This window comes from Solea senegalensis, linkage group LG6 (genome assembly GCF_019176455.1).
Source record: "Solea senegalensis isolate Sse05_10M linkage group LG6, IFAPA_SoseM_1, whole genome shotgun sequence".
In the NCBI taxonomy this organism is placed as follows: Eukaryota; Metazoa; Chordata; class Actinopteri; order Pleuronectiformes; family Soleidae; genus Solea; species Solea senegalensis.
Window position 1 is genome coordinate 16,596,477 of NC_058026.1, and position 20,070 is coordinate 16,616,546.

The following is a 20,070-nucleotide window of genomic DNA, read 5'->3' on the forward strand; positions in this document are numbered from 1 at the left end:
ACTGTTACAATTTTCTCACCCACCCTCCCTGCAGGTCAGTAAGTGTAAAAATATAAAGTGACAGCTTTGTCTTGTCTATGTCACAGTTTGACAACTTTGATTTGCATGAACCTCAAATAAGGACTAAGTCATTGTGCCGTCAACTTTCCTATGACTGTTGTGAAATGTGTTGTTCTTCCAGAGCAGATACCATTCATATAGCAGAGCCTCGACGTGACAACATACATAATGATCACTGTCACTTGGCTGGCAGCCGTGTGCAGACAAATGGCTCCCACTCCATGGTTTGTCAGGGCTATATGTTCATAATGATTCTGAGTCACACTGGAGGGACAATATAGTTGTGAGCAGGCTTTTAACACCACACGCCTGGGCTATTTCAGGTGTCACTCCACTCTGTCTTTCTTGGTTTTTCCACTGAAGAAATGTTTAGTTTGTGTACAGAAGCACACAACAAGTGTGAACACAGCTGAATGTGGATTTAGAGACATTCTCCTGCCTTTGCTCTGGAAGCAGCAGGCAACTTATAATCATCTGTCCTTCATGGACTCAATCACACAGAGTCCGAGAAGGAACAATGTGGGGGAAAAAGCAGTGGACAAAAACAAACAAAAACATTATATTTCTGCTGTCATCAGCGTGTAAGTTTGTCTTTCTGTTAACAACTTCCTGCCTCTAGTTTTTGACGGATCAATCTTTCTTGTGATGGGTCCCATTAAATGTGAGATTTAATGCCAAGATTGACATCACAAAATTGATCATGAAATCCCCATATTTTAGTCATATCTCTGTCAAAAGGCATCAGATCTAGTATGTGTATGCAGGGTCGGACACTTTAAATTTAATCAGGAACTGACCCACATTACAGATTTGGTGGCAATTACATTTTAATATAAGTCCAATTAAACAAATTCAACTGTGTATATGTCAGTGACATCTTAACAGATCAGGAATAATTTTGTCATGCTTATGTAAGATAAGAGGGCAATAGCGATGAGCAGGTAAACTTCGATACAAATCCAGAAAGTCTCATGTATCCAGTGGTCAGGGTACGTAGTGCAACACATGAACAAGCCAAATTAAGTGCATTTCACTTAGGTGAACCAGCCTTCACTGATATATATTAATGTTTTCAAGTTTCCACTGTGTACATGCAGTCTAAATATACAGTATTTGTAAAGGATTTTTTTTGGTACTGAAGGTGAAATGCTATGCTGTAAAACAGTGCATATGGAAATGTAGTAATGCCATTTGCTGATCCAGGTGCAAATCTTTAGAGCATTGTAATGTATTACAATTATGCATGATGTGACGTTTTCTTTTGTTGTGTTCTATTATTTGGCCATGTGAAGAGCGACTCGTCACTAATGAGCACAAACACTCGCTAGTAGATCGCAGAGACGCACACACTCCAGCACACACTCGCTCGTAGAGCGCAAAGACGCACACACACCCGCTGAGAGAGCGCCCGCACACACGCACGCACACGCCGCCACACACTCGCTGATAGAGCGCACAGACAGACGCATACACATACACAACTGCTTTGCCAGTTTTCAGCAACATTTGGTGACCGTCACGTGCGCAAACTTGCCGCCCCGACATAATCATCCTGTTCACATTTAACTTGGTTCAAACTTACTTACCCCTCATCCTCAGTTTGCGTCGGAAGTATTCCAAACATTGTTTGCGTCAGAGGCGCACCTAAATGACGACAATGGCGGGACGCTTAGTGTGACGTCACTTTTTTATAATCTATTAATATTGTTTATTAAAGGTGGAGAGAATAATTATTGTGGCACCGTTAATTTGGGAACTATCTTGGCTTTATTTTCATTTGGGTTGTTTGTTCATGCTTGTATTCATTGATTGTGATTTTTTGGATAATTTATGTTTGAATGGGAGGAGCAGTAACACCTATTTTTCTCACAACTGAATTTAAGTGTGTTGATTGTATAGGTTTTTTGGGACATAGAATTTTGGACAATTTTCATATTTTTTTTATTTTCACCTGTAAATATATTTCACGGTATGCACCTTGGGTTGGACAAATAAAAAGGGAAACGCAACATCAGTTACTACTCCATCATCTTTGGATAACTTGAAGAGTTGCAGCAGAACCTCGTGACAGGCCAAATGGCGAGAGATTTGTTGGTAAAAAAAAAAAACAACATGGCGACAAGCACTATTTATTTGAACATAGTTCACACAAGTCCTTTTTACACACTGGAACTCTACAGTCCTCCGTTCTACCAACTGAGCTATCGAAGGGGATGGTCTGATGGACCTTTCCTTTTTTTTTCGGCTTCACATTCATTCCTGCTCACAGAACACAAACAGGTCTTTCAAGAATTCCACATTAACAGCATTGTTAACATTTATTTTTCCAATCACATTTTAATTAAATTCGGTATCAATCCAAATGTTTAAAAGTTCAGTCCTTCATCTCAACTCTCCCTGTCTATCTCAATGGAATTGGCCGAGGCAGAAGCAGCATGTTTTGTTTTATTTTTGCCACCCTTTTTACACACTGGAAGTGAACACAGCACCTGTGGGGCAATGGAAGGTGGCTGTTTTGCTGAGGTATCCTTGAGCTGCCCAAGGATGCCAAACTCATGTCCACTGTGCCCATAAAAGCCTCCTTCGAGCCGGAGTTGAACCAGCGACCTAAGGATATCAATGTTAAACAGTCCTACAGTCCTCCGCTCTACCAACTGAGCTATCGAAGGGGATGGTCTGAGGGACCTTTCCATTTTCTTCTGGCTTCACATTCATTCCTGCTCACAGAACACAAACAGGACTTTCAGGAATTCCACATTAACAGCATTGTTAACATTTATTTCTCCAATCACATTTTACTAAAATTCTGTATCAGTCCACGTGTTTAAAGGTCTAGCCCTTCATATCTCAACTTTCCCTCTCTATCTCTGTAGTATTGGCCGAGGCAGCAGCAGCATGTTTTGTTCTATTTTCCCTACCCTGTTTACACAATGGAAGTGAACACAGCACCTGTGGGGCGATGGGGGTTGGCTGTTTTGCTGAGGTACCCTTGAGCTGCCCATGGATGCCAAACTCATGTCTACTGCGCCATGGGCTGCCCATAAAAGCCTCCTTCGAGCCGGAGTTGAACCAGCGACCTAAGGATTTCAATGTTAAACAGTCCTACAGTCCTCCGCTCTACCAACTGAGCTATCGAAGGGGATGGTCTGAGGGACCTTTCCATTTTTTTTCGGCTTCACTTTCATTCCTGCTCACAGAACACAAACAGGTCTTTCAAGAATTCCACATTAACAGCATTGTTAACATTTATTTTTCCAATCACATTTTAATTAAATTCGGTATCAATCCAAATGTTTAAAAGTTCAGTCCTTCATCTCAACTCTCCCTGTCTATCTCAATGGAATTGGCCGAAGCAGCAGCAGCATGTTTTGTTCTATTTTCCCCACTGGAAGTGAACACAGCACCTGTGGGGCAATGGAAGGTGGCTGTTTTGCTGAGGTATCCTTGAGCTGCCCAAGGATGCCAAACTCATGTCCACTGTGCCCATAAAAGCCTCCTTCGAGCCGGAGTTGAACCAGCGACCTAAGGATATCAATGTTAAGCAGTCCTACAGTCCTGCACTCTACAGTCCTCCGCTCTACCAACTGAGCTATCGAAGGGTATGGTCTATGGAGACCTTTCCATTTTTTTTCGGCTTCACATTCATTCCTGCTCACAGAACACAAACAGGACTTTCAGGAATTCCACATTAACAGCATTGTTAACATTTATTTCTCCAATCACATTTTACTTAAATTCTGTATCAGTCCAGATGTTTAGAAGTTCAGTCCTTCATCTCAACTCTCCCTGTCTATCTCAATGGAATTGGCCGAGGCAGGAGCAGCATGTTTTGTTCTATTTTCGCCACCCTTTTTACACACTGGAAGTGAACACAGCACCTGTGGGGCAATGGAAGGTGGCTGTTTTGCTGAGGTATCCTTGAGCTGCCCAAGGATGCCAAACTCATGTCCACTGTGCCCATAAAAGCCTCCTTCGAGCCGGAGCTGAACCAGCGACCTAAGGATATCAATATTAAGTTCTACAGTCCTGCACTCTACAGTCCTCCGCTCTACCAACTGAGCTATCGAAGGGGATGGTCAGAGGGACCTTTCCATTTTTTTTCGGCTTCACTTTCATTCCTGCTCACAGAACACAAACAGGACTTTCAGGAATTCAACATTAACAGCATTGTTAACATTTATTTTTCCAATCACATTTTAATCAAATTCGGTATCAATCCAAATGTTTAAAAGTTCAGTCCTTCATCTAAACTCTCCCTGTCTATCTCCACGGAATCGGCCTAGGGAGCAGTAGCATGTTTTGTTCTATTTTCCCCACCCTTTTTACACACTGGAAGTGAACACAGCACCTGTGGGGTAATGGAAGGTGGCTGTTTTGCTGAGGTATCCTTGAGCTGCCCATGGATGCCAAACTCATGTCTACTGCGCCATGGGCTGCCCATAAAAGCCTCCTTCGAGCCGGAGTTGAACCAGCGACCTAAGGATATCAATGTTAAACAGTCCTACAGTTTTCCGCTCTACCAACTGAGCTATCGAAGGGGATGGTCTGAAGGACCTTTCCATTTTTTTTCGGCTTCACATTCATTCCTGCTCACAGAACACAAACAGGACTTTCAGGAATTCCACATTAACAGCATTGTTAACATTTATTTCTCCAATCACATTTTACTTAAATTCTGTATCAGTCCACGTGTTTAAAGGTCTAGCCCTTCATATCTCAACTTTCCCTCTCTATCTCTGTAGAATTGGCCGAGGCAGCAGCAGCATGTTTTGTTCTATTTTCCCCACCCTGTTTACACAATGGAAGTGAACACAGCACCTGTGGGGCGATGGGGGTTGGCTGTTTTGCTGAGGTACCCTTGAGCTGCCCATGGATGCCAAACTCATGTCTACTGCGCCATGGGCTGCCCATAAAAGCCTCCTTCGAGCCGGAGTTGAACCAGCAACGATTTCAATGTTAAACAGTCCTACAGTCCTCCGCTCTACCAACTGAGCTATCGAAGGGGATGGTCTGAGGGACCTTTCCATTTTTTTTCGGCTTCACTTTCATTCCTGCTCACAGAACACAAACAGGTCTTTCAAGAATTCCACATTAACAGCATTGTTAACATTTATTTTTCCAATCACATTTTAATTAAATTCGGTATCAATCCAAATGTTTAAAAGTTCAGTCCTTCATCTCAACTCTCCCTGTCTATCTCAATGGAATTGGCCGAGGCAGCAGCAGCATGTTTTGTTCTATTTTCCCCACTGGAAGTGAACACAGCACCTGTGGGGCAATGGAAGGTGGCTGTTTTGCTGAGGTATCCTTGAGCTGCCCAAGGATGCCAAACTCATGTCCACTGTGCCCATAAAAGCCTCCTTCGAGCCGGAGTTGAACCAGCGACCTAAGGATATCAATGTTAAACAGTCCTACAGTCCTCCGTTCTACCAACTGAGCTATCGAAGGGGATGGTCTGATGGACCTTTCCTTTTTTTTTCGGCTTCACATTCATTCCTGCTCACAGAACACAAACAGGACTTTCAGGAATTCCACATTAACAGCATTGTTAACATTTATTTCTCCAATCATATTTTACTTAAATTCTGTATCAGTCCAGATGTTTAGAAGTTCAGTCCTTCATCTCAACTCTCCCTGTCTATCTCAATGGAATTGGCCGAGGCAGCAGCAGCATGTTTTGTTCTATTTTCGCCACCCTTTTTACACACTGGAAGTGAACACAGCACCTGTGGGGCAATGGAAGGTGGCTGTTTTGCTGAGGTATCCTTGAGCTGCCCAAGGATGCCAAACTCATGTCCACTGTGCCCATAAAAGCCTCCTTCGAGCCGGAGCTGAACCAGCGACCTAAGGATATCAATATTAAGTTCTACAGTCCTGCACTCTACCAACTGAGCTATCGAAGGGGATAGTCTGAAGGACCTTTCCATTTTTTTTCGGCTTCACATTCATTCCTGCTCACAGAACACAAACAGGACTTTCAGGAATTCCACATTAACAGCATTGTTAACATTTATTTCTCCAATCACATTTTACTTAAATTCTGTATCAGTCCACGTGTTTAAAGGTCTAGCCCTTCATATCTCAACTTTCCCTCTCTATCTCTGTAGAATTGGCCGAGCATGTTTTGTTCTATTTTCCCCACCCTTTTTACACACTGGAAGTGAACACAGCACCTGTGGGGTAATGGAAGGTGGCTGTTTTGCTGAGGTATCCTTGAGCTGCCCATGGATGCCAAACTCATGTCTACTGCGTCATGGGCTGCCCATAAAAGCCTCCTTCGAGCCGGAGTTGAACCAGCGACCTAAGGATATCATTGTTAAACAGTCCTACAGTCCTCCGCTCTACCAACTGAGCTATCGAAGGGGATGGTCTGAGGGACCTTTCCATTTTTTTTCGGCTTCACTGTCATTCCTGCTCACAGAACACAAACAGGACTTTCAAGAATTCCACATTAACAGCATTGTTAACATTTATTTCTCCAATCACATTTTAATGAAATTCTTTATCAATCCACATGTTTAAAAGTTCAGTCCTTCATCTGAACTTTCCCTGTCTATCTCCATGGAATTGGCTTAGGGAGAAGTAGCATGTTTTGTTCTATTTTCCCCACTGGAAGTGAACACAGCACCTGTGGGGCAATGGAAGGTGGCTGTTTTGCTGAGGTATACTTGAGCTGCCCAAGGATGCCAAACTCATATCCACTGTGCCCATAAAAGCCTCCTTCGAGCCGGAGTTGAACCAGCGACCTAAGGATATCAATGTTAAGCAGTCCTACAGTCCTGCACTCTACAGTCCTCCGCTCTACCAACTGAGCTATCGAAGGGGATGGTCTAAGGAGACCTTTCCATTTTTTTTCGGCTTCACATTAATTCCTGCTCACAGAACACAAACAGGACTTTCAGGAATTCCACATTAACAGCATTGTTAACATTTATTTCTCCAATCACATTTTACTTAAATTCTGTGTCAGTCCAGATCTTCATCTCAACTCTCCCTGTCTATCTCCATGGAATCGGCCTAGGGAGCAGTAGCATTTTTTGTTCTATTTTCCCCACCCTTTTTACACACTGGAAGTGAACACAGCACCTGTGGGGCAATGGAAGTTGGCTGTTTTGCTGAGGTATCCTTGAGCTGCCCAAGGATGCCAAACTCATGTCCACTGTGCCCATAAAAGCCTCCTTCGAGCCGGAGTTGAACCAGCGACCTAAGGATATCAATGTTAAGCAGTCCTACAGTCCTGCACTCTACAGTCCTCCGCTCTACCAACTGAGCTATCGAAGGGGATGGTCTGAGGGACCTTTCCATTTTTTTTTCGGCTTCACATTCATTCCTGCTCACAGAACACAAACAGGACTTTCAGGAATTCCACATTAACAGCATTGTTAACATTTATTTCTCCAATCACATTTTACTAAAATTCTGTATCAGTCCAGATGTTTAGAAGTTCAGTCCTTCATCTCAACTCTCCCTGTATATCTCCATGGAATCGGCCTAGGGAGCAGTAGCATTTTTTGTTCTATTTTCCCCACCCTTTTTACACACTGGAAGTGAACACAGCACCTGTGGGGCAATGGAAGTTGGCTGTTTTGCTGAGGTATCCTTGAGCTGCCCAAGGATGCCAAACTCATGTCCACTGTGCCCATAAAAGCCTCCTTCGAGCCGGAGTTGAACCAGCGACCTAAGGATATCAATGTTAAACAGTCCTACAGTCCTCCGCTCTACCAACTGAGCTATCGAAGGGGATGGTCTGAAGGACCTTTCCATTTTTTTTCGGCTTCACATTCATTCCTGCTCACAGAACACAAACAGGACTTTCAGGAATTCCACATTAACAGCATTGTTAACATTTATTTCTCCAATCACATTTTACTTAAATTCTGTATCAGTCCACGTGTTTAAAGGTCTAGCCCTTCATATCTCAACTTTCCCTCTCTATCTCTGTAGAATTGGCCGAGGCAGCAGCAGCATGTTTTGTTCTATTTTCCCCACCCTGTTTACACAATGGAAGTGAACACAGCACCTGTGGGGCGATGGGGGTTGGCTGTTTTGCTGAGGTACCCTTGAGCTGCCCATGGATGCCAAACTCATGTCTACTGCGCCATGGGCTGCCCATAAAAGCCTCCTTCGAGCCGGAGTTGAACCAGCGACCTAAGGATTTCAATGTTAAACAGTCCTACAGTCCTCCGCTCTACCAACTGAGCTATCGAAGGGGATGGTCTGAGGGACCTTTCCATTTTTTTTCGGCTTCACTTTCATTCCTGCTCACAGAACACAAACAGGTCTTTCAAGAATTCCACATTAACAGCATTGTTAACATTTATTTTTCCAATCACATTTTAATTAAATTCGGTATCAATCCAAATGTTTAAAAGTTCAGTCCTTCATCTCAACTCTCCCTGTCTATCTCAATGGAATTGGCCGAGGCAGCAGCAGCATGTTTTGTTCTATTTTCGCCAGCCTTTTTACACACTGGAAGAGAACACAGCACCTGTGGGGCAATGGAAGGTGGCTGTTTTGCTGAGGTATCCTTGAGCTGCCCAAGGATGCCAAACTCATGTCCACTGTGCCCATAAAAGCCTCCTTCGAGCCGGAGTTGAACCAGCGACCTAAGGATATCAATGTTAAGTTCTACAGTCCTGCACTCTACAGTCCTCCGCTCTACCAACTGAGCTGTCGAAGGGGATGGTCTGAGGGACCTTTCCATTATTTTTCGGCTTCACTTTCATTCCTGCTCACAGAACACAAACAGGACTTTCAGGAATTCAACATTAACAGCATTGTTAACATTTATTTCTCCAATCACATTTTACTAAAATTCTGTATCAGTCCACGTGTTTAAAGGTCTAGCCCTTCATATCTCAACTTTCCCTCTCTATCTCTGTAGAATTGGCCGAGGCAGCAGCAGCATGTTTTGTTCTATTTTCCCCACCCTGTTTACACAATGGAAGTGAACACAGCACCTGTGGGGCGATGGGGGTTGGCTGTTTTGCTGAGGTACCCTTGAGCTGCCCATGGATGCCAAACTCATGTCTACTGCGCCATGGGCTGCCCATAAAAGCCTCCTTCGAGCCGGAGTTGAACCAGCGACCTAAGGATTTCAATGTTAAACAGTCCTACAGTCCTCCGCTCTACCAACTGAGCTATCGAAGGGGATGGTCTGAGGGACCTTTCCATTTTTTTTCGGCTTCACTTTCATTCCTGCTCACAGAACACAAACAGGACTTTCAAGAATTGCACATTAACAGCATTGTTAACATTTATTTCTCCAATCACATTTTAATGAAATTCTGTATCAATCCACGTGTTTAAAAGTTCAGTCCTTCATCTGAACTTTACCTGTCTATCTCCATGGAATTGGCCTAGGGAGAAGTAGCATGTTTTGTTCTATTTTCCCCACTGGAAGTGAACACAGCACCTGTGGGGCAATGGAAGGTGGCTGTTTTGCTGAGGTATCCTTGAGCTGCCCAAGGATGCCAAACTCATGTCCACTGTGCCCATAAAAGCCTCCTTCGAGCCGGAGTTGAACCAGCGACCTAAGGATATCAATGTTAAGCAGTCCTACAGTCCTGCACTCTACAGTCCTCCGCTCTACCAACTGAGCTATCGAAGGGGATGGTCTGAGGAGACCTTTCCATTTTTTTTTCGGCTTCACATTCATTCCTGCTCACAGAACACAAACAGGACTTTCAGGAATTCCACATTAACAGCATTGTTAACATTTATTTCTCCAATCACATTTTACTTAAATTCTGTATCAGTCCAGATGTTTAGAAGTTCAGTCCTTCATCTCAACTCTCCCTGTCTATCTCAATGGAATTGGCCGAGGCAGCAGCAGCATGTTTTGTTCTATTTTCGCCACCCTTTTTACACACTGGAAGTGAACACAGCACCTGTGGGGCAATGGAAGGTGGCTGTTTTGCTGAGGTATCCTTGAGCTGCCCAAGGATGCCAAACTCATGTCCACTGTGCCCATAAAAGCCTCCTTCGAGCCGGAGCTGAACCAGCGACCTAAGGATATCAATATTAAGTTCTACAGTCCTGCACTCTACAGTCCTCCGCTCTACCAACTGAGCTATCGAAGGGGATGGTCAGAGGGACCTTTCCATTTTTTTTCGGCTTCACTTTCATTCCTGCTCACAGAACACAAACAGGACTTTCAGGAATTCAACATTAACAGCATTGTTAACATTTATTTTTCCAATCACATTTTAATCAAATTCGGTATCAATCCAAATGTTTAAAAGTTCAGTCCTTCATCTAAACTCTCCCTGTCTATCTCCACGGAATCGGCCTAGGGAGCAGTAGCATGTTTTGTTCTATTTTCCCCACCCTTTTTACACACTGGAAGTGAACACAGCACCTGTGGGGTAATGGAAGGTGGCTGTTTTGCTGAGGTATCCTTGAGCTGCCCATGGATGCCAAACTCATGTCTACTGCGCCATGGGCTGCCCATAAAAGCCTCCTTCGAGCCGGAGTTGAACCAGCGACCTAAGGATATCAATGTTAAACAGTCCTACAGTTTTCCGCTCTACCAACTGAGCTATCGAAGGGGATGGTCTGAAGGACCTTTCCATTTTTTTTCGGCTTCACATTCATTCCTGCTCACAGAACACAAACAGGACTTTCAGGAATTCCACATTAACAGCATTGTTAACATTTATTTCTCCAATCACATTTTACTTAAATTCTGTATCAGTCCACGTGTTTAAAGGTCTAGCCCTTCATATCTCAACTTTCCCTCTCTATCTCTGTAGAATTGGCCGAGGCAGCAGCAGCATGTTTTGTTCTATTTTCCCCACCCTGTTTACACAATGGAAGTGAACACAGCACCTGTGGGGCGATGGGGGTTGGCTGTTTTGCTGAGGTACCCTTGAGCTGCCCATGGATGCCAAACTCATGTCTACTGCGCCATGGGCTGCCCATAAAAGCCTCCTTCGAGCCGGAGTTGAACCAGCGACCTAAGGATTTCAATGTTAAACAGTCCTACAGTCCTCCGCTCTACCAACTGAGCTATCGAAGGGGATGGTCTGAGGGACCTTTCCATTTTCTTCTGGCTTCACATTCATTCCTGCTCACAGAACACAAACAGGACTTTCAGGAATTCCACATTAACAGCATTGTTAACATTTATTTCTCCAATCACATTTTACTAAAATTCTGTATCAGTCCACGTGTTTAAAGGTCTAGCCCTTCATATCTCAACTTTCCCTCTCTATCTCTGTAGTATTGGCCGAGGCAGCAGCAGCATGTTTTGTTCTATTTTCCCTACCCTGTTTACACAATGGAAGTGAACACAGCACCTGTGGGGCGATGGGGGTTGGCTGTTTTGCTGAGGTACCCTTGAGCTGCCCATGGATGCCAAACTCATGTCTACTGCGCCATGGGCTGCCCATAAAAGCCTCCTTCGAGCCGGAGTTGAACCAGCGACCTAAGGATTTCAATGTTAAACAGTCCTACAGTCCTCCGCTCTACCAACTGAGCTATCGAAGGGGATGGTCTGAGGGACCTTTCCATTTTTTTTCGGCTTCACATTCATTCCTGCTCACAGAACACAAACAGGACTTTCAAGAATTGCACATTAACAGCATTGTTAACATTTATTTCTCCAATCACATTTTAATGAAATTCTGTATCAATCCACATGTTTAAAAGTTCAGTCCTTCATCGGAACTTTACCTGTCTATCTCCATGGAATTGGCCTAGGGAGAAGTAGCATGTTTTGTTCTATTTTCCCCACCCTGTTTACACAATGGAAGTGAACACAGCACCTGTGGGGCGATGGGGTTTGGCTGTTTTGCTGAGGTACCCTTGAGCTGCCCATGGATGCCAAACTCATGTCTACTGCGCCATGGGCTGCCCATAAAAGCCTCCTTCGAGCCGGAGTTGAACCAGCGACCTAAGGATATCAATGTTAAGCAGTCCTACAGTCCTGCACTCTACAGTCCTCCGCTCTACCAACTGAGCTATCGAAGGGGATGGTCTGAGGGACCTTTCCATTTTTTTTCGGCTTCACATTCATTCCTGCTCACAGAACACAAACAGGAATTTCAGGAATTCCACATTAACAGCATTGTTAACATTTATTTCTCCAATCACATTTTACTTAAATTCTGTATCAGTCCACGTGTTTAAAGGTCTAGCCCTTCATATCTCAACTTTCCCTCTCTATCTCTGTAGAATTGGCCGAGGCAGCAGCAGCATGTTTTGTTCTATTTTCCCCACCCTGTTTACACAATGGAAGTGAACACAGCACCTGTAGGGCGATGGGGGTTGGCTGTTTTGCTGAGGTACCCTTGAGCTGCCCATGGATGCCAAACTCATGTCTACTGCGCCATGGGCTGCCCATAAAAGCATCCTTCGAGCCGGAGTTGAACCAGCGACCTAAGGATTTCAATGTTAATCAGTCCTACAGTCCTCCACTCTACCAACTGAGCTATCGAAGGGGATGGTCTGAGGGACCTTTCCATTTTTTTCGGCTTCACTTTCATTCCTGCTCACAGAACACAAACAGGACTTTCAAGAATTCCACATTAACAGCATTGTTAACATTTATTTCTCCAAACACATTTTAATTAAATTCTGTATCAATCCACATGTTTAAAAGTTCAGTCCTTCATCTGAACTTTCCCTGTCTATCTCCATGGAATTGGCCTAGGGAGATGTAGCATGTTTTGTTCTATTTTCCCCACTGGAAGTGAACACAGCACCTGTGGGGCAATGGAAGGTGGCTGTTTTGCTGAGGTATCCTTGAGCTGCCCAAGGATGCCAAACTCATGTCCACTGTGCCCATAAAAGCCTCCTTCGAGCCGGAGTTGAACCAGCGACCTAAGGATATCAATGTTAAGCAGTCCTACAGTCCTGCACTCTACAGTCCTCCGCTCTACCAACTGAGCTATCGAAGGGGATGGTCTAAGGAGACCTTTCCATTTTTTTTCGGCTTCACATTAATTCCTGCTCACAGAACACAAACAGGACTTTCAGGAATTCCACATTAACAGCATTGTTAACATTTATTTCTCCAATCACATTTTACTTAAATTCTGTATCAGTCCAGATGTTTAGAAGTTCAGTCCTTCATCTCAACTCTCCCTGTCTATCTCCATGGAATCGGCCTAGGGAGCAGTAGCATGTTTTGTTCTATTTTCCCCACCCTTTTTACACACTGGAAGTGAACACAGCACCTGTGGGGCAATGGAAGTTGGCTGTTTTGCTGAGGTATCCTTGAGCTGCCCAAGGATGCCAAACTCATGTCCACTGTGCCCATAAAAGCCTCCTTCGAGCCGGAGTTGAACCAGCGACCTAAGGATATCAATGTTAAGCAGTCCTACAGTCCTGCACTCTACAGTCCTCCGCTCTACCAACTGAGCTATCGAAGGGGATGGTCTGAGGGACCTTTCCATTTTTTTTCGGCTTCACATTCATTCCTGCTCACAGAACACAAACAGGACTTTCAGGAATTCCACATTAACAGCATTGTTAACATTTATTTCTCCAATCACATTTTACTTAAATTCTGTATCAGTCCACGTGTTTAAAGGTCTAGCCCTTCATATCTCAACTTTCCCTCTGTATCTCTGTAGAATTGGCCGAGGCAGCAGCAGCATGTTTTGTTCTATTTTCCCCACCCTGTTTACACAATGGAAGTGAACACAGCACCTGTGGGGCGATGGGGGTTGGCTGTTTTGCTGAGGTACCCTTGAGCTGCCCATGGATGCCAAACTCATGTCTACTGCGCCATGGGCTGCCCATAAAAGCCTCCTTCGAGCCGGAGTTGAACCAGCGACCTAAGGATTTCAATGTTAAACAGTCCTACAGTCCTCCGCTCTACCAACTGAGCTATCGAAGGGGATGGTCTGAGGGACCTTTCCATTTTTTTTCAGCTTCACATTCATTCCTGCTCACAGAACACAAACAGGACTTTCAAGAATTGCACATTAACAGCATTGTTAACGTTTATTTCTCCAAACACATTTTAATTAAATGTTACATAAATCCACATGTTTAAAAGTCCAGCCCTTCATCTCAACTCTCCCTCTCCCACTATCTCTCTCTCACTCTGTGTAATTGGCCTAGGCAGCAGCAGCAGCAGCATGTTTTGTTTTGTTCTATTATTTGGCCAAATTGCTCTACCAAACAAATCTGTTGGTCAAAAAGAATCACGGCTACAAGCACTATTTATTTGAGCCAGTTAAGAAATATATATCTCATCCGTTTTGATATTTTCCCACTCTGGGAACCGTCTTCAAAACATTGATAAAACAAAGAGACAAATGTTTGTGTGGAGCACATGAGTTCCCTAAGGAGCCCTGGATGTGACATACACGGAATCTTTTTTAAAGGGTATGCACACTTTTTAACTCAAACATGCAAGATAATAGATAAAAAGCTCTTATTTTTACCCAAATGTTTAATTGCACTTTTGTAAGTCGCTGCTAAATGACATGTAATGTAATGTAATGTAATAAGTCCTATACACTCAGTCCTATAGTGGAAACAATTTTCATTTAAGCTAGCGTAAGTTCGAAAGGATCTACGCATTTATTTTCCTAAATATTATATCACAATTTGTGACAACACAATTGTTAAGGTTCTTAGGGTAAAGGCTGTTGATGGTTAGTGTTGTTATTATGTATTTGTCAAAATTGTCATTTTAGGGGTGTTTATTGATCTGCCGGTTGACCTAATATGTCATGATGTTCCCTTTCAGTCATCTCATTCACCTCAGCTCCCAGTGTTTCCACCAGCCCCTCCTTCTCCTCACCTGCCTGCCAGCCACTCCCTGCTCATTAGTCCAACTCTCCCCACCTGTTGCACTCAGCTGCCTCTGATCACCAATCAACCCAGTACGTAAACTCACCTCTCAGTTCACTCAGTGCTAGATTGTTGTATGTCATTTGCACTAGTCTCTTCCACATTTTTTGGACTGATTCCCTGGTTTGGACCCTGCCTGCTCCCCACCTGTCTTCCGTCTGTTTGCTGTGAGGGAACAGCTCAGCCTCAGGTCCATTTCCCGCTATTTCCCTTGAGTATTTTTGCTCGTCATTGAACTATCGCTGAACTTTAAAATAAACGTCATTACCAACTGTCTGCCTGCCTTCGTGTACTGCATTTGGGTCCTTCCCTGACCCGTTGCATAATATGCTACCGGCAGCGGTCACTTGTCTTCACAGCAACTGTACTCTACTGCTATCATCATGTGTTAGCGGAAACGGGCAACGTGTATAGCCGGCTATTAAATCTGATGTAACACCCTTTCAAAAAATGATTTCTTGGTTCAAATGCTTTGCTGAATCAAAACAGGCAACAGCGGCTTAACCTGTGAACAATTATGATCACCTCGTTCTTCAGTGAGACTATCTGTTAAATGACAGATACGTTATTTTTAAAAAAAACAACTCATCTTTTCAAACAACAGGCAACTACGGAGCTCTGGAGGTCACACGCATGCTTTAAAAAAAAAAATCCATCTATCTCACCTGCAGGGCTCCATAGTTGCCTCTAATATTGGTCACTAAATGTTTCAGTTCGGTTTTGCAAAGCAGCTTGACATATTTAAAAACTAATTTCATTTATCTTACTTTCTCTCTGTTACCCTCCCAGTGCAGACAGGAGAAAGCATGTGTCAATTTGGTGCCATCGCAAGATTCAGACACAGACGAGGAGCTCTGGAGTACCATCAGTGTGCTGAACAAAAAACGCTCAAGGATTTCACTGTTCTTCATGTTTCCCTGTGTCTCCTTGTGTTTTATAATTGTTTTATCTCAAAGTATTTTCTCCAGTCATTGTCTCTCTCACACTGTCAAACGGACGCATACTTCAGTTTTGGTCTGGTATTCTTTCTTTTTGTCACAGTCCTGCATGTTTTCTACTTTTGTCCTCTTCTCTTCTTCTTTCTCCATGCATAGCTCCCTCCCTCCTGTCTCTGTGTCACTTTCTATGTCTCTTTACTCTTTCATTTTGACTGTTTGACCACAGGCACAGAAATGGTACTAGACATTTTCCATTTGTGTCCTCGCCTTCTGTTGTCCTCACAGTGGCACTGCCATCATGTCCAGCAGCCATGCCTCTCCTCCTGCCTCCATTACCCATCCCACAGAGGGCTTTTCAGGGCTTCCATAAATCATTCCTCCCTCACAGTCTAGTCGAGTTCGGGCCAGTTCACTTAAATGAATAATTAAGCCCTTCCTGCAACACCACCATCACCTAATTAAGAGCTCAACCATATAGAGTTATGGTGGCTGCATTTGTTAAACACTTCTGGAACGTTAAAAAAAAAAAATTATTGTGCTGTGTTCACCACCTATGCTGAGAACCAACCTGAAATACTGACAATCACTGTACAAAAGGCTTACCCAATAAAATCTTCACCAAACATGTCTTGAGGATATGTTTGCTGCTTTATTTGACTGTTTAACAGATTGTTCTGGCAGGAATGTGGGGTATGTAACTGCTCAACATCCTACACCAAAGTACAAAATCCATATTTTTAGTTCACAGGGCCACAGGAGCTGCTGGTCTACTCCTGCCATTTTTGCTAAGTATGTGTCACTTCATCATATCATAATGTTCAATTCCAAAAACTGAAAATACAAATTAACTTGAACATAAACATGCTGGTTTTCTCTATAGAATTCAGTTAGAGAATGTGGAATTTTCTTAACTTTTCTTTTCTTTTTTTTTAACAATTTCTGGTCCAGTCTAATAGGCCTTTTAACTACAAAGTCTGCCATACCCAGAGGTGGAGACATTCTGTGCTAAATTCTTTGATAATGAATCACCAAGCTTAATTAAATGTTAAACCTCAGCACTGTGGGCAGGGGTTTAGCAAAACAAGGTTGCATCCAGGCATTTGCAGTGCTGTTACACGGTCATCATTGTTTAGGCCTCCAGTAAACTAAAGATGAAAAATGTGCCTTTCCTAAATTTGAAAAGCTGGCTTCTTCATTTTTAATACTGCTAATTAATGAAATTCCTGGTATTTGCTTTGTTGGCCCTTGCAATGTACCACAACACTGAAAGTAATATATTAAATGGAACAGTGTCGTTCATAAACAGTGCTTAAACATATATAAAGTGATGGACACACATTTTTTTTTTCTTCTATATGGATGTATGTTTTGATTTCCATGTGTTTGTGTATTTTCTTTTGTCACAGTTTAAATTATGTGTACAACTTAGAACAGTGATACAGCCTAAATGTGCTATGAGAATTCTATTGTTCCCTGCTTCTCCTGTGCAGTGCAGGGCTGTTGTGGCCCATGCCCCCTGCACTGTGCATCCCTTCATCACATGAGCAGAGGATTTCTCTGGAGCCCATTGGTTAATTGTTATTCACTTGCAAATGCTGAAAAATGCTAGCAAATGGCCAAAGGAGAGGATTTTTGGAAGAGGAGCACAACTTAACTATTGTGCTCTGTTGTCAGAGGTCAGTCGCAGGCCAGATTTGATCGCTAATTTTGGAAATTATTTTGCTGTGAAGGCGAGTTGGAAAATCACATACAGATGATAACTAGCAACAAATCTACTAAGACTTTGAGCTATACAATTACATAATTCAGACACATGCAACTCCAAGTGTGGTGTTTCTGAGTGGTCAACGGTTTTTATAAATGATTCAGCCCTCAGGTAACACATTTATCACCATAAAGATAGAAAGAGTAGGACTGTGAATAGCACAGATTTAGCATGCCATGTTGATTTGATGAGGTTTAATATTGCACACCAGTCATACCCACCTCAAATTTAACTCCGTGTTTTAACGTTTTTAGGCACTTTGTTGGTCTTAACCCTGAGAGGCGTACAAAGGCCAGCCAGGGGAAGGTGGTGCCCAAGAAGACGGGGAAACTGATCCAGAAAAAGAAAGCAGCAAGGTCTTCATGTTGTTTTACGGTTATACAGTAAGTCTTGTCGCTGTGTTCTTTATAATTGTGTATAGTCAGTATTGAGTTGCTGTAAATGTGATTGGTTGATTGTCTCTGTATGTGACACGGCGATGGACTGACCACCTGTTAAGGGTGTACCCTCCCTTTCACCCTTAATCAGCTGGGATTGGCTCCAGCTCAACCCACGACTCGACCCTCATGTGGAGGACAAAGCGATTGGGAATGAATGAATGTAGCCACTGTGTGCAGGCTATCCAAAAAAAAATGCTGAATTTGGAGTACATAAAACATCCTGTTTTGTGTTTTACAAAAAATGTAATAACTTTGCATTTGTCAGCTATTGAAAGTGTAATACAGTGACATTAATTTGTAAAGGCATATTTTGTCCAATCCCTTTCCAATGCTAGTAATTGAGCCCCACGTAACCAAAGCAGCAGCAAACATACTGGTAATAGCGATACATACTGTCGTTAAGGTTAATGAACTGGTTTGGTTAACGTAAGGACCTACAGCACTTTCTCTCTGTGTGAGTATAACCTCCTCACTCTCTACTAACTTGTCCCAACACTCTTTTTCATGAATGGCTACACCTGTTCTCTCTGGAGGTTACAGGACTCATGTCTGCTGCAGTGGTTTTGTCTCTTCTTCACCTCCAGCTGTGAACTGTTCTACTGCAGCTTCCTCTCGGAGACAATAAACAGCAAAGTGTTGCACACATTATTGCTGACGCTACATGACAGATGTCTTTAACTCAACACCCGGCAGTATTTTGTCTCGTACACCTACACATCACAAGAGACTACAAGCAAATTAGGAAACTTTGGATCCCCAGACATAACAACTCTATTTAAATTTGATTAGTGCCCACAAATTAATGTTTTGTGTGCATGAAATACTAATCACAAATCCTTGAGAGATGGTTAAGCAAAAAGGGGTGCAAGAGGGCTGAAGCTGCATGATGGACAGAGATAGTGTGATTGAGTTGTATTTTAGGGAATGAGTTACAAAGATGGTCTTAAAAGCCTGATACTATGAGTAGTAATGTTAGAAAGATATTTACAGGTTTGAACTTCTGCAATCAATAACATTTAAACATTATTGAAACACTCGTGAGACATACAACCTCATTTTCATCAAAAAGTGTACAGTTGTACTGTACATGATAATACACAGCCCCTGTGCTCCAGTGTCACTGACTGCACATAAAGATCAGTGTAGTTTCTCCAGCTCTTTTTAATGAGCTTGTCTATATCATTATGATATAACATGTAAATGTTTAATTTATGTTATTGATGGTGAAAGTTTGAATCTGAGAATATCTTTCTAACTTTACTTTAGTGTCACAGTTTCAAGTGAGGGTGCGCTCCCAGCTGTCCAAATTGTTGATGAGAACACTAAACCTGCAAAATACTATTTCATGGCCACAAAATAAGTATAACTAGGGGTTTATGTCGTCAAATTATGCACTTTATTTTTTTTGTGATATATTATTTTGTCAAATGTCATATTGTTAATCAATGTGAGCTACATTGTATGTATGACATGTTGCACTTGCTGCACTGGTTTGGTGACTGGACTCACAGGAAATGCAGGAACATGGAGTGATCATTAGCAATTCTGCATTGAAGGCCCAGAATGTTCTGTGTGCCACCAGCCTGCTGAGAACTGCTCATAGGCCCACAGCCAAAAACTCTGAGCAAGTCTTTTATTTTTTGCTCTCGATGCAAATGCAAAATGCACTTTAATGTGAGTGCCAATGATTAGATTAGCTATAGATCAGAGGTCACTAATAGGTGGACTGCAGTACTGACTTATTTCCATAAATCATTGACAATTGCTGCATTTTAATGGAGTATTTTCTTTTCTAGTCTTTATGGCACCAGGAGCTCAGGAAATGCAGAACAACTGCATGTGTTGTAAATAGTCACATGTCACCTCTCAGCCAATAATATCAGTGAATTCAGATGATAATCTTTTAATGTCAGCTTAAATTGTGTTAAGAATTAAACACTGTAACAAACAGTAGACATGTTAATTAGGACTAGGTTAAAAAAAAACAAAATAAACACATTTTCTGATTCATATCGATTTGTATTTGGAAGACCTAATGACTCCTAAAATCCTTTGA

At 42.7% G+C, this 20,070-nt stretch overlaps 24 non-coding genes across 24 annotated transcripts; all 24 read right to left on the minus strand.

Moving 5' to 3' along the window:
• Window positions 1–2,639: 2,639 nt before the first annotated feature.
• On the minus strand, window positions 2,640–2,729 carry trnay-gua. The gene is given in 2 exon segments: window positions 2,640–2,675; window positions 2,693–2,729. It is a non-coding gene; the product is annotated as a tRNA-Tyr (tRNA).
• A 380-nt stretch (window positions 2,730–3,109) lies between these two features.
• On the minus strand, window positions 3,110–3,199 carry trnay-gua. The gene is given in 2 exon segments: window positions 3,110–3,145; window positions 3,163–3,199. It is a non-coding gene; the product is annotated as a tRNA-Tyr (tRNA).
• A 355-nt stretch (window positions 3,200–3,554) lies between these two features.
• trnay-gua lies at window positions 3,555–3,659 on the minus strand. The gene is made up of 2 exons: window positions 3,623–3,659; window positions 3,555–3,590 (listed from the first exon to the last, which is right to left on the minus strand). It is a non-coding gene; the product is annotated as a tRNA-Tyr (tRNA).
• Window positions 3,660–4,028: 369 nt separating this feature from the next.
• On the minus strand, window positions 4,029–4,130 carry trnay-gua. The gene is made up of 2 exons: window positions 4,094–4,130; window positions 4,029–4,064 (listed from the first exon to the last, which is right to left on the minus strand). It is a non-coding gene; the product is annotated as a tRNA-Tyr (tRNA).
• A 378-nt stretch (window positions 4,131–4,508) lies between these two features.
• Window positions 4,509–4,598, minus strand: trnay-gua. The gene is given in 2 exon segments: window positions 4,509–4,544; window positions 4,562–4,598. It is a non-coding gene; the product is annotated as a tRNA-Tyr (tRNA).
• Window positions 4,599–5,418: 820 nt separating this feature from the next.
• trnay-gua lies at window positions 5,419–5,508 on the minus strand. The gene is given in 2 exon segments: window positions 5,419–5,454; window positions 5,472–5,508. It is a non-coding gene; the product is annotated as a tRNA-Tyr (tRNA).
• Window positions 5,509–5,876: 368 nt separating this feature from the next.
• Window positions 5,877–5,963, minus strand: trnay-gua. The gene is given in 2 exon segments: window positions 5,877–5,912; window positions 5,927–5,963. It is a non-coding gene; the product is annotated as a tRNA-Tyr (tRNA).
• A 370-nt stretch (window positions 5,964–6,333) lies between these two features.
• Window positions 6,334–6,423, minus strand: trnay-gua. The gene is given in 2 exon segments: window positions 6,334–6,369; window positions 6,387–6,423. It is a non-coding gene; the product is annotated as a tRNA-Tyr (tRNA).
• A 355-nt stretch (window positions 6,424–6,778) lies between these two features.
• trnay-gua lies at window positions 6,779–6,883 on the minus strand. Its single transcript has 2 exons — window positions 6,847–6,883; window positions 6,779–6,814 (listed from the first exon to the last, which is right to left on the minus strand). It is a non-coding gene; the product is annotated as a tRNA-Tyr (tRNA).
• Window positions 6,884–7,236: 353 nt separating this feature from the next.
• trnay-gua lies at window positions 7,237–7,341 on the minus strand. Its single transcript has 2 exons — window positions 7,305–7,341; window positions 7,237–7,272 (listed from the first exon to the last, which is right to left on the minus strand). It is a non-coding gene; the product is annotated as a tRNA-Tyr (tRNA).
• Window positions 7,342–7,710: 369 nt separating this feature from the next.
• trnay-gua lies at window positions 7,711–7,800 on the minus strand. The gene is given in 2 exon segments: window positions 7,711–7,746; window positions 7,764–7,800. It is a non-coding gene; the product is annotated as a tRNA-Tyr (tRNA).
• Window positions 7,801–8,180: 380 nt separating this feature from the next.
• Window positions 8,181–8,270, minus strand: trnay-gua. The gene is given in 2 exon segments: window positions 8,181–8,216; window positions 8,234–8,270. It is a non-coding gene; the product is annotated as a tRNA-Tyr (tRNA).
• A 368-nt stretch (window positions 8,271–8,638) lies between these two features.
• On the minus strand, window positions 8,639–8,740 carry trnay-gua. The gene is made up of 2 exons: window positions 8,704–8,740; window positions 8,639–8,674 (listed from the first exon to the last, which is right to left on the minus strand). It is a non-coding gene; the product is annotated as a tRNA-Tyr (tRNA).
• A 380-nt stretch (window positions 8,741–9,120) lies between these two features.
• trnay-gua lies at window positions 9,121–9,210 on the minus strand. The gene is given in 2 exon segments: window positions 9,121–9,156; window positions 9,174–9,210. It is a non-coding gene; the product is annotated as a tRNA-Tyr (tRNA).
• A 355-nt stretch (window positions 9,211–9,565) lies between these two features.
• trnay-gua lies at window positions 9,566–9,670 on the minus strand. Its single transcript has 2 exons — window positions 9,634–9,670; window positions 9,566–9,601 (listed from the first exon to the last, which is right to left on the minus strand). It is a non-coding gene; the product is annotated as a tRNA-Tyr (tRNA).
• A 370-nt stretch (window positions 9,671–10,040) lies between these two features.
• Window positions 10,041–10,142, minus strand: trnay-gua. Its single transcript has 2 exons — window positions 10,106–10,142; window positions 10,041–10,076 (listed from the first exon to the last, which is right to left on the minus strand). It is a non-coding gene; the product is annotated as a tRNA-Tyr (tRNA).
• Window positions 10,143–10,520: 378 nt separating this feature from the next.
• On the minus strand, window positions 10,521–10,610 carry trnay-gua. Its single transcript is given in 2 exon segments — window positions 10,521–10,556; window positions 10,574–10,610. It is a non-coding gene; the product is annotated as a tRNA-Tyr (tRNA).
• Window positions 10,611–10,990: 380 nt separating this feature from the next.
• trnay-gua lies at window positions 10,991–11,080 on the minus strand. The gene is given in 2 exon segments: window positions 10,991–11,026; window positions 11,044–11,080. It is a non-coding gene; the product is annotated as a tRNA-Tyr (tRNA).
• Window positions 11,081–11,460: 380 nt separating this feature from the next.
• trnay-gua lies at window positions 11,461–11,550 on the minus strand. Its single transcript is given in 2 exon segments — window positions 11,461–11,496; window positions 11,514–11,550. It is a non-coding gene; the product is annotated as a tRNA-Tyr (tRNA).
• A 378-nt stretch (window positions 11,551–11,928) lies between these two features.
• trnay-gua lies at window positions 11,929–12,033 on the minus strand. Its single transcript has 2 exons — window positions 11,997–12,033; window positions 11,929–11,964 (listed from the first exon to the last, which is right to left on the minus strand). It is a non-coding gene; the product is annotated as a tRNA-Tyr (tRNA).
• Window positions 12,034–12,413: 380 nt separating this feature from the next.
• Window positions 12,414–12,503, minus strand: trnay-gua. Its single transcript is given in 2 exon segments — window positions 12,414–12,449; window positions 12,467–12,503. It is a non-coding gene; the product is annotated as a tRNA-Tyr (tRNA).
• A 354-nt stretch (window positions 12,504–12,857) lies between these two features.
• trnay-gua lies at window positions 12,858–12,962 on the minus strand. Its single transcript has 2 exons — window positions 12,926–12,962; window positions 12,858–12,893 (listed from the first exon to the last, which is right to left on the minus strand). It is a non-coding gene; the product is annotated as a tRNA-Tyr (tRNA).
• A 369-nt stretch (window positions 12,963–13,331) lies between these two features.
• On the minus strand, window positions 13,332–13,436 carry trnay-gua. The gene is made up of 2 exons: window positions 13,400–13,436; window positions 13,332–13,367 (listed from the first exon to the last, which is right to left on the minus strand). It is a non-coding gene; the product is annotated as a tRNA-Tyr (tRNA).
• Window positions 13,437–13,816: 380 nt separating this feature from the next.
• Window positions 13,817–13,906, minus strand: trnay-gua. The gene is given in 2 exon segments: window positions 13,817–13,852; window positions 13,870–13,906. It is a non-coding gene; the product is annotated as a tRNA-Tyr (tRNA).
• Window positions 13,907–20,070: the final 6,164 nt, after the last annotated feature.